This window comes from Sminthopsis crassicaudata, chromosome 1, assembly GCF_048593235.1.
Source record: "Sminthopsis crassicaudata isolate SCR6 chromosome 1, ASM4859323v1, whole genome shotgun sequence".
Lineage (NCBI taxonomy): Eukaryota > Metazoa > Chordata > Mammalia > Dasyuromorphia > Dasyuridae > Sminthopsis > Sminthopsis crassicaudata.
In genome coordinates, this window is record NC_133617.1 from 382,737,661 (window position 1) to 382,747,660 (window position 10,000).

The 10,000-nt window shown below is 38.3% G+C and overlaps 1 protein-coding gene across 2 annotated transcripts in view; it reads right to left on the bottom strand.

Annotated features, from left to right (window-relative positions):
• The window catches only part of ATP8B1 (ATPase phospholipid transporting 8B1), a 136,935-nt gene extending 133,968 nt beyond the window's left edge, over positions 1-2,967 (bottom strand). Inside the window, exon 1 of one of the 2 annotated variants that reach the window (XM_074279431.1) lies at positions 2,947-2,967. The gene's annotated coding sequence lies outside the window, so the exon portion shown is untranslated. Of the gene's footprint in view, positions 1-739; positions 956-2,946 lie in introns of those variants that run through there. The other variant, XM_074279430.1, reaches the window with a different exon arrangement.
• Positions 2,968-10,000: the final 7,033 nt, after the last annotated feature.

Below are 10,000 nucleotides of genomic sequence, written 5' to 3' on the forward strand. Positions count from 1 at the left end.
AGCGGGCTCTTCAATGGTAGTAATTGCAGGGAAAAGTTAAGTTATTATTAAAATAAAGTTTGCCGATCTCAATGAATCGTGTATTCTTGGAAAGTATTATTTGCAGAAACTCTTGTGATCTGATCTGGAATCTGACCAGTGTCTTCCCAGTCCTCCTTCCCTCCAGGAATTCCCATAATCTGCTCCTCCCGCCCCCCTAATTTCCTCTGCGATTCCCGAAACCTCAGGAAGAAGGGGATCCCGTCGATCCAGACTCGGGCGCTCCCGGGAATAAATGTGTAAAAACTGAATTTAAATGTCCTTCCTGGAGGGATATTCCATAAGCGGCGCCAGGCAGCCAAGAGAATTCCCAGTCTTTATTTGAATGGCGTTCAAGATTAATGCACATCACCTTTTAAACTCTTATACCTTTTTAAAAAATTAATAGGTAGGAAACCCGCCCCAAGACGTTGAGTCCCAGCTCCCTCTCCCTTTCCCTCTGGGGTGGGCAGCAGGATGAAAATGGCTAGGTCTCCCTGCGCTCCATTCCCCCTAATGCTCCAAGTGCTGGGGCATTCCCGACGCCACGGGCCCTCCTGGCACCGCCTTCCTTCTTCTAGGACCCCAGCCCCAGCAGCTGTCGCCGCCTCTGCCACAGCTCGGTCCCAGTTTCTCACTACCGGCTCCAGGGGTCCGAGCCTGGGGACACTAGCGGCTCAAGGGTGAACGAGGTGCGCTTCCAGCCCCGGTGGCTCCTTACCTGTCTGACATTCAGCGCTCAGATCCGACTTTGGCACCCGCCGAGTTTCCCGCTGTAGCTGCTGCCGTCGCCGCAGCTCCTCCCGCGCGTCCGCCGCCGTACCTGGCTGCTCCCCCCACCCGCCCCGGCCCTGCCACCCCCCAGCGGGCTCCTTAACACTTCATGGCGCACTGCTCCTGGCCCGGGGCCCCGCGGAACGTGTGTCCGGCTTGGCGGCGGCAACTGCGGCTACTGCCGCTTTTCCTCCTCTCCAATGGCTTCTCGCCTTTCCCCCGCCCCAGTCTCTTCCCCTCCCTTCTCTTGCTTCCCTCCCTCCCTCCCTCTCTTTCCTTCCCTCTTCCTCGGTCTCCCGAAGACCGGACAAACAGGTTTCGCCGCTCCCCGGAGGTGCCTCTCCTCTCACTACAGCCGAAGCCACCGCAGCCCAGCTAGACTGTGGCAAGGAAGGGAAAGAGAGTGAGACAGGGAGGGGTCTTCCCCTCTCTCTCTGCAGGGGGTGTGGAGCGGAACAAGTTGGGATATACCGACCGGGAAGAGGCAGAGAAAAGAAAAACTCCAGCGCAACCTATGCTGCTCCCCCCAACCTTCTGCACACTTGCTGCCCCCACGCCCACCCCGCTGATCCTGGGCGTTTAGATCTACCCTCCCTGACCCCCCCATCCCGCTTGGCTAGCAGCCCGGAGCGACTGCCGCCCCCATCTCTTCCCCTCCCTTTCTCTCGTTCTTGCTGGGACCACAGCAGCTGCTATAGCTCTCGGTTTACATATCGGGTCTGCCTTCAAAAATGGGCAGGCAAGCTAGGCTCTGTCCCCGTTTCCTCCACCACCTAAACCTCGGAGTTCTCGGGAAGAGCAGCGCCCGCTTTTAGTTTTCCATCCTCTCTCAGGTTTTCCTCAATGAAGCCTGATTTTGGTTTACCAAACACGGAATGCCAGACACGAGGGGGTCTCAGCAAGGGGAATGCAGAGAAATGGAGCACCTGCCCCATTGTCTGCCACATTGAACAATCTCAGAACTGCAAAGCATTCCTAGAGGTGAGGATGGAATGGTGAAAAGGTAGAAAATAATAAAAACAAACTCAGGAGCTTTCCTCTCAAATTGATGGCAAAGTGAAAATAACTAATGCCACTCCAACAAACCTGCACAACTTTAAAAGCTTGAGAGTATATAATCTTTTATTAAGTTTCATGTGAATTTGTCATGGGATTTCCTTGGATTTGAACACATTTGTATCGTTAGTTACTCGTTGGACGTTGGGCAACTATCTTCACTTCTCTGGACTTATTAGATGACTTCTAAAATCCCTTTTAGCCCTATTTCTATGATCATGTAATTCTCTCCTCAGGCCTCCCCCAAATAAATTAATAAAGACTACTTGAGAGCAAGGACTTTCTTTGTTATAGTTTTATATTCCTGTCTACTTCTTCCCAGAGTGGAGCAAGTAGATGCTCAACATTCCTTCATTTATTCATTCCTTTCAGAGACGTTCATTTAACCACCTACTATGTGCTTAACATTATGTAAGGTCTATGTGTCAATGCCCTCATGGAGCTTGTATGCAAGTAGAAGTGATCTGGTGTTTGTGGTGTGTCGGCAAAAAGTTTAAGTGGGGGAGAAGAGTAGGTAGGGAAGACTTGTAAACATGACATGCTTTTAAGTTTAATATGCACTATTAATATTTTTTACAATACTTAATCAACAAACAATAAATCACACAATCAACAAAATAAATCAAGTCCTGATGCGTAGCTTTTAATGATTTCTGAGGTGTAAGTCCTTACATGAAAATTAATTGAGAACAAGTTAGAGTTGGCTCTAGTACACCCTTTCCCTAATATGTATCTTAAAAAAAAGAAAAGAAAGAAATGCAAACCAAAGTACTATGGGAATGCAGAAGAAAAGACAATATAGAAGGAGTGGCAGGATTTTGACAAGTATAGATGAAGAAGGGGAAAGAAAGAGGGAAGCAATTTTCCAGCTAGAAAGACCTTAAAGGCAAGGTGTCATGAAGCAGGGAATTTTAAGAATACTTGTATTCTAAATTCTGAATTTAACAAATACTAAAGATCTTCAAGCATTTCCACATAACAAAGTAGAACATAAAAAGATCGTCAATCTCCATTCCAAAAGGATTCTAAAAGTAGATATTAATAGGTTTCATAGATAGATACATAGATACATACAACCCATTATTTCAAAACTCTTACCTGAGTTTTCTTCTGGGCATTTAAAAAAATGTATCAAAGAATGTCCTCTTTTTCTTTTTGGAGGCAATACTAAAATAAACAACAAATAAGTTTTGTAGCAAATAAGTTTCAGTAAGCAAAACAAACACAAACCACTGCCCAATCCAAAAATTAACAACTATCTCTTTTCACATCTTGAGTTCATCACCTCTTTGTTAAGAAATGGGTTATAGGATTATACACTTTATCATCAATTCTCAAGAGACAAGGCCTGCCTTGTTTTTACCATGTTCAGTTTAAAATTTTTTCAAAGTTATGTTTTCTTTATTCTATATTATGTAATTGTTATTGTATAAATTATTCTCCTGGTACAGAAAGAAACTTATTTAAGAAACAGGAAATGGCAGGAGTTTAGGAAACTAAGAATATATTAAAGCTAGATTGAGACCTGAGAATAGGGTGCCTTCAATATTTGAGTATCTGAATGCCAACTTGTAAAGTTCCTTAGAATCTTGATATCAATTCTCTAGTTATTTGACTTCTCAGATTAGTATGTATTTACTTATCTGTGTACATGATACATATACTCAGTCAAAAGTAAGTTCCTTGAGGGCAAATACTATTCTATTTCTTTGTGAGTTGTGTCCCTGGTTCTTAGCGCAATACCTTAGAAATTGCCATGCTTTAAAAAGTTTGTTTTTGTTGAAGTAAGTTCAATAGATAACAATCCATTTGTTTCTGATTTCTTGTGTTTTAAACAGAATAGTGATTAATCCAAGTTGTATTTTAAGAAGAATAATCTGGAATTAGTCCCAATTCAGATGGTAGAATGGGGGCTATTGCTGATTTTTTAATAGGTGAAATGAATCAACTAGAATGGTGCCGAGAAGAGACAATAAAGTATATTGGAAAGAGCATTGGATTTGGAATTTTTTTTGTTCAATCCTTTTTCAGTCATGTCCCATGCTTTGTCACATCATTTGAGGTTTTCTTGGCAAAGATATTGGGGTGGTTTATCATTTCTTTGTTCAGTTTATTTTACAGATAAACAAACTGAGGCAAACAGAGGTAAGTGACTTGTCCAGGGTCATGCATCTGAATTCAGACCTTCTTGGCTCCAGGTCTGGTATTCCATACCATAAGATTATATAAAATCCCAATTTTGCAACTTGAGTGAATTTCAAAAAGTTCAGCCTCTTTGGGCTTTTTCGCATCCATCAACTGAGGGACTAGCTAGCTTTCTAGCTAAACTATGTGAAATAAAGAGATAATAGAAAGAACAAATTGACAGGACTTCACAAATAATTGGATTTCAAGAGAAAAAGTAACAAGGATTGTACCTTCTAGCCTGGATGACCAAAAGGATTGTGAAAGAGAAAGTAAGGTGAAGAGTAGAAAGAAAATGAAAAAGATGATCATCCTCTGGTTATATACAAGTGAGTTAAGTAAGATTATTGCCATACTTGTCAGGAAGATTACATATGGCCCAAGTTCTTCATCTAATAATCAACCTACCCAAAGGCTCAAACTGTCTTTCTTCATCTCCCACTGACCCAAATCTATCAATGTCTTGCTTACCATGCCAAATTGAGACAGAATCAACTCTAATAGGAAACCTTAGAGACACCTGCAGGTCCAATTTAGACAGGTGAAGGCAGTCACAGGATAATTAATAAAAGAGAAGCTAGAAATAGTATGTTAATATACTCCCACCGAATAACAGCTGAGTCATCTCTCAGGCCTTCTGTATTATATCCATTATTAATCAACTATTTTCTTTACTTTTTCCTAAAATATTTTGACCCTTTGTAAAGAAAGCATAGTGAGTGAACTAGGAAGATGAATCTTTCTGATTCCAGACCTCTGTTCACCTAACAGTGACATCAAAAAGGTGAAGAATTGTTATTTAAGTGTTACTAGCCATAGACTCCCGAAATTTAACAGTTTCAGGAAGGCAAAAAAAGGGGGCAAGTATATAGTCTTATAAGAGAGTTGTTGTCTGCTCTTCATTCATTTTTTTTTATTGCTAATATAAGTTTATTATTTTTTATTTTATTTTATAATTTTTATTTACCAGATATATGCATGGGTAATTTTACAACATTGACAATTGCCAAACCTTTTGTTCTAATTTTTCCCCTCCTTCCCCCCACCCTGATAGCAGGTTGACCAATACATGTTACATATGTTAAAGTATAAATTAAATACAATATATGTATACATGTCCAAACAGTTGTTTTGCTGTATAAAAAGAATCAGACTTTGAAATAGCGTACAGTTAGCCTATGAATGAAATCCAAAATGCAGGCGGACAAAAATAGAGGGATAGGGAATTCTATGTAGTGGTTCATAGTCATCTCCCAGAATTCTTTCTCTGGGTGTAGCTGATTCAGTTCATTACTGAAATCATCCTGTTGGTCATTTCTTACAGAACAATAATATTCCATAATATTCATATACCACAATTTATTCAGCCATTCTCCAATTGATGGGCATCCACTTAGTTTCCAGTTTCTGACCACACAAAGAGGGCTGCCACAAACATTCTTGCACATACAGGTCCCTTTCCCTTCTTTAAGATCTCTTTGGGATATAAGCCCAGTAGTAACACTGCTGGGTCAAAGGGTATGCAGTTTGACCACATTTTGAGTATAGTTGCAAATTGAAGAGAACTATGGCATCAGAGAAGTGATGCCATAACATGCAAGTGGATTGGATTTAAGTGAGAGGACTAAATCCTCTGTAGCCACTAATGGAGGAAATAATCTTATATTAGTGGGATGGAGTTCAAAGATGGGTGTTTTAGGGAAAAATTACTGAATCATAGTAACAGGTTTTTGTTATATTGCTTATACAATTCTTGGAGAATGAAAATTTACTGTGATCTCAAAAATAACGCACAGCAAAAAAATCAGAGACTGTAGCTTTCTAGTTTTATAATGTTCATATAAATACAGAAAGGGGCTAAAAAATAAAAACACCTGGGGGGGTTTAAAAATGTTTAAAATAAGGGAATATAGTAAATGACATGAGAAGAGTCATTAATTTGCCCTTTCCCCTATAAAACACAGGCTTTATGGGGGAGAAACAGGCTAAAGGAACCATTCAACGAAGATATCCTTAGCCTTTACCCAGTTCATTGAGCCCTTTCATATAAGGAAAAATACATATACATACTTTCTACTTACTTCAGACAGACTCTTGTATGCTCTTCCTGCTCCTTTTAAAGAATATATCAGATAAGAATAGGTCAGAGGCATGGAGGAAATTGTTTCAGCAATAGGCAGAAGTGAAATAATTTTCCCTTTGGAGGCAGTTTAATAAGTGTTGGCAGGAAAGTCAAAGGACTTCAATTCAAATCCCACTTCTGCTTTTTTACTGCCTGTGAGATCTTGGACAAATGATTCAAACTCTCTGGGCCCGAGTTTCCTTATTTGAAAACAAGAGAATTATATTAGACATCCTCTAAGATCCCTATCCCTATGGTCCTGTAATCCTTCCCTGAAAGATTCTCCTTTGATGTCCATCCTACATATGTCCTCATTTCTTCCATTAGTGGGCTGCTTTCTTACAAGATCATATCTGCTTCTTTTTTTTACTTCCTGGCTCTGTTGAATTTCTGAGAGTTACAGCTAGTGACAAAAAGAACCTACCTTTAAACACTGCTTTTACAACTTGTTGGTATGGTAGTTAAGTGAACAGAGTGCCAAACTTAGAGTTAGAAAAATTTATTTTTCCTTAAGTTCAAATCTGGCCTCAGATATTTACTAAAATTGCATGATTCTGGGCAAGTCATTTAACCCTATTGACCTCAGTTTCCTCATCTGTGAAGGAAATGGCAAACTATTCCAGTATCTTTGCCAAGAAAACCACAAGAGGACCCAAAGAATCAAACATGACTAAAAAACAAATAGCCCAACCATGATGGACTTTTTTGTCAGTCTGATAAAGTCTGAGGATCCCTTATCTGAATAATGTCTTAACATATACAAAATACAGAGGATTACAAAGAAAACCAAATATTAAAGTACAGCTATTTTTCCCATCACAATTTATTTGCTCCCTGAATCACCTGGATCCCAGGTGAAGCGCTTCTACTTTAGTCACCTAATAATCTCAGCAATAGATAACTCATGATCTTGTGCTTTCTTAATCTATACCTGATGAGTTTCAAGTCACTTACGTGAATTGATTTGGAAATTTGCTTTACATGACTCATTTTAAAGTTGACTTATTTGTTCTGGCAGCTACTCTGATACCATTGCAGCTTAGGTAATTTTCTTTCAAAGTTCCCAGATGGGTTTGGATACTTTATACAGCTTTATTTAGAAGCCACCCTTATTTAATAACCACACCTTTTCTAGGCAAGCTGCAGGGGAAAGTAATTAAATTTTAATAGAAGCAGTGGTTTCTAAAGGAAGGCACACAATGCTTTCTTTGCTTTCAGTGGCTCATAATTTCCTCCTTTTTTTTTTTCTTTCCTGGACAACAGTTAGTAAATGAACCATTTGGGAGAAAAAAATTGATAAAGTAGACAAGAAGTAGCTACTCTTGCTGAGCCCTTTATTAGAAAGTAGTTTACTGTTTTTGTTTTGTTTTGTTTTTCCTGCCTGTGATATTGGCTAAGGAAAGAATAATATACTTAAGAAAGAGCAGATCCATTTCTGTGTGCTTAAGAGTATAGTCATTTAAGCCAAACCATCTAATGCCAATGGAAAAGTATTCACACCTCAGCTGGTGCTGGTGGTTAAATCTTTCATGCCTGTCAAGATTAAGGCTGACTGGGAAATTCTTACAAAGTCATTGGTTCAGACTGGTTTTAGAATCCTAGGTAAGAAGTCCTATTGTATGTATCTTTCTGAAATAATAATTTCTGGAAGCTTCAGATAATCAGCTTTTTAAAAATGATTTCCAGGACTAATTTATTACTCTAGATGCAATTTATTGATCTAATTTTGGATCCAAATAATTTTCTGAAATCTTTTTATTCAGTTGGCTTGTTAATCTTTGGCTGTTAACTACTTAATCCACCTGGAAACTTCTTTTTTGCAGTCCATAATTTTAATTAGGAAAACAAGCAGTTCACAGAAACAGAAGGAATATGGCTCATCTTAAAAAAAGGAAAAAGAGAGCAACAATAAGCCAACAACAGGAAAAGAGAGCATAAAACATCAACTGTACACCTAAGTGACTTGTCAGTTACTGGATGATGACAACCAAAATGAAGTAATGGAAAGAACAGTCACTTGGAAGCTAGGAGACCAAGAGTTTAAATGCTAGCTACATGATCTTAGCTAAATTGTTTATGCCCCTGAACCTCATTTTCCTCCTCTGTAAAATGGGAATTGAATCAGAGGATCTATAAGTTTGCTACTAGCTCTAGACATTCTATGAATTGATGTACTATGTATCCTAATGCTAAAACTGTATGGCCTAAGGGATAGACTACTGGGTGTGGAGTTAGCATGACTTAAGTTCAACTCTGACACAGTAGCTATGTGGTCTTAGTCAAGTAATTTAATCTCTAGATGTTATAGGAAATCTCCAGGATTTCTCTACTAAGTCATCTTGGTGAAAGGTTTTCCCACATGGGCCACATTCCATATCTTGACACCATAATACTATAGGATTCAGGCATGACACATATACAGATAATCTTAAAACAAAATTAAACTAAATTCAGCAGCAGATTTGGGAAGGTCATAAATAATGGAGGGCATCCTGTAGGAGGTATCATTTAAATTGGACTTTAACTATAGGATGTTAAGAATTTTGTATAAAAAGTAAAGTGGAGTAGAGAAAGTATTCTGAGATATGGGGAACATAAAAGAGTAAAGTCAAGCAAGTGTGGGATTTTTATTAGTGATGTTCAGCTATCAACCTGACAAAAGTTCCAAGTACAGGACTTCTCTTATACTTGTATAGGCAGAGTATGAGATAAGAGTAGAAAGGTAGGGTGGTAATAGGTAGAAAAATGCCTTAAAAGCCAAGAAAAGGAGTTTGATATCCATTGATGATTATTGACCAGAGAAATAATAAGACCACATCTACAAATAAGGAAGAATAATCTGTCAACACATCTACAAATAAGGAAGAATAATCTGTCAACAATGTGAAAGTTTGTTTAGAGGTAACAGTGAGTGGAAATGGGAAAATCTATTCAGAGTTTCTGAATGGCTGATGATACAGAACTGCCTATTAGTTAGGATAGTGTGATGGTCTTGTAATTCTAAACTCTAGAATATAGAAAGAAATGTTGACATTGGCACTGAAAAGTTAAAAAATAAATGGATGTTGATGTAGGAGAATTGAAGGAAGGCTTTGAGGGTTCCAGTCTATATGACTGAAAGAACACTGAGGGAAAAATAAGGAAAAGCTAATAAGATTTGGTAACCAGTATGATGGCGGAAGTGAAATTTAAAAATGTAGTTAATCTTAATTGAGATTTCTGATATGGAAAACTGAATGGAATGTCATGGACATAAATCATGAAAACAAAAGGGAGAAAAATTGGGGGGCAGGGCAAAGGCAAGTGTATTCACACCTTTTAACATTGTGATGTTTTTTCTTCCTATATACTGAGATAATCTATATGGTTTTCATTTTTTTAATATTCATGTAATATTTCAACATATTAATATTTCATGATTTACTTAGCATTCTCTCAAGGAGAGGGATGGGATTTGGGTCAATTCCATTTTTTTAAACTATCATAAATTCAGTTAAGAATATTTTTATACAAATAACTTTACTTTTCCTTTTTGTGTTAAAAAATTACTTTTCCTTTTTGTGTTAAATCCTTGGAATAAATATATAATGAAACATATATGTGTCTCATATATAAGATCATACTATGCTTGTTTCCTATCATCTGTTTCTCTGAAGGTAGATAGCATTTTCCTTCATAAGTCCAAGTCTTTCCATGGTTTTCTAAATCAATCAGCTCCATATCATTTCCTGCACCACAGTAAAATGTCCACCTAATCACATTCTAATAAGAGATTATCTATGAAAGTTTTTCCCTTATTTTCTCATAAAAATTTCCTTGCATTAGAGGCATTGCTATTTCTAGAAT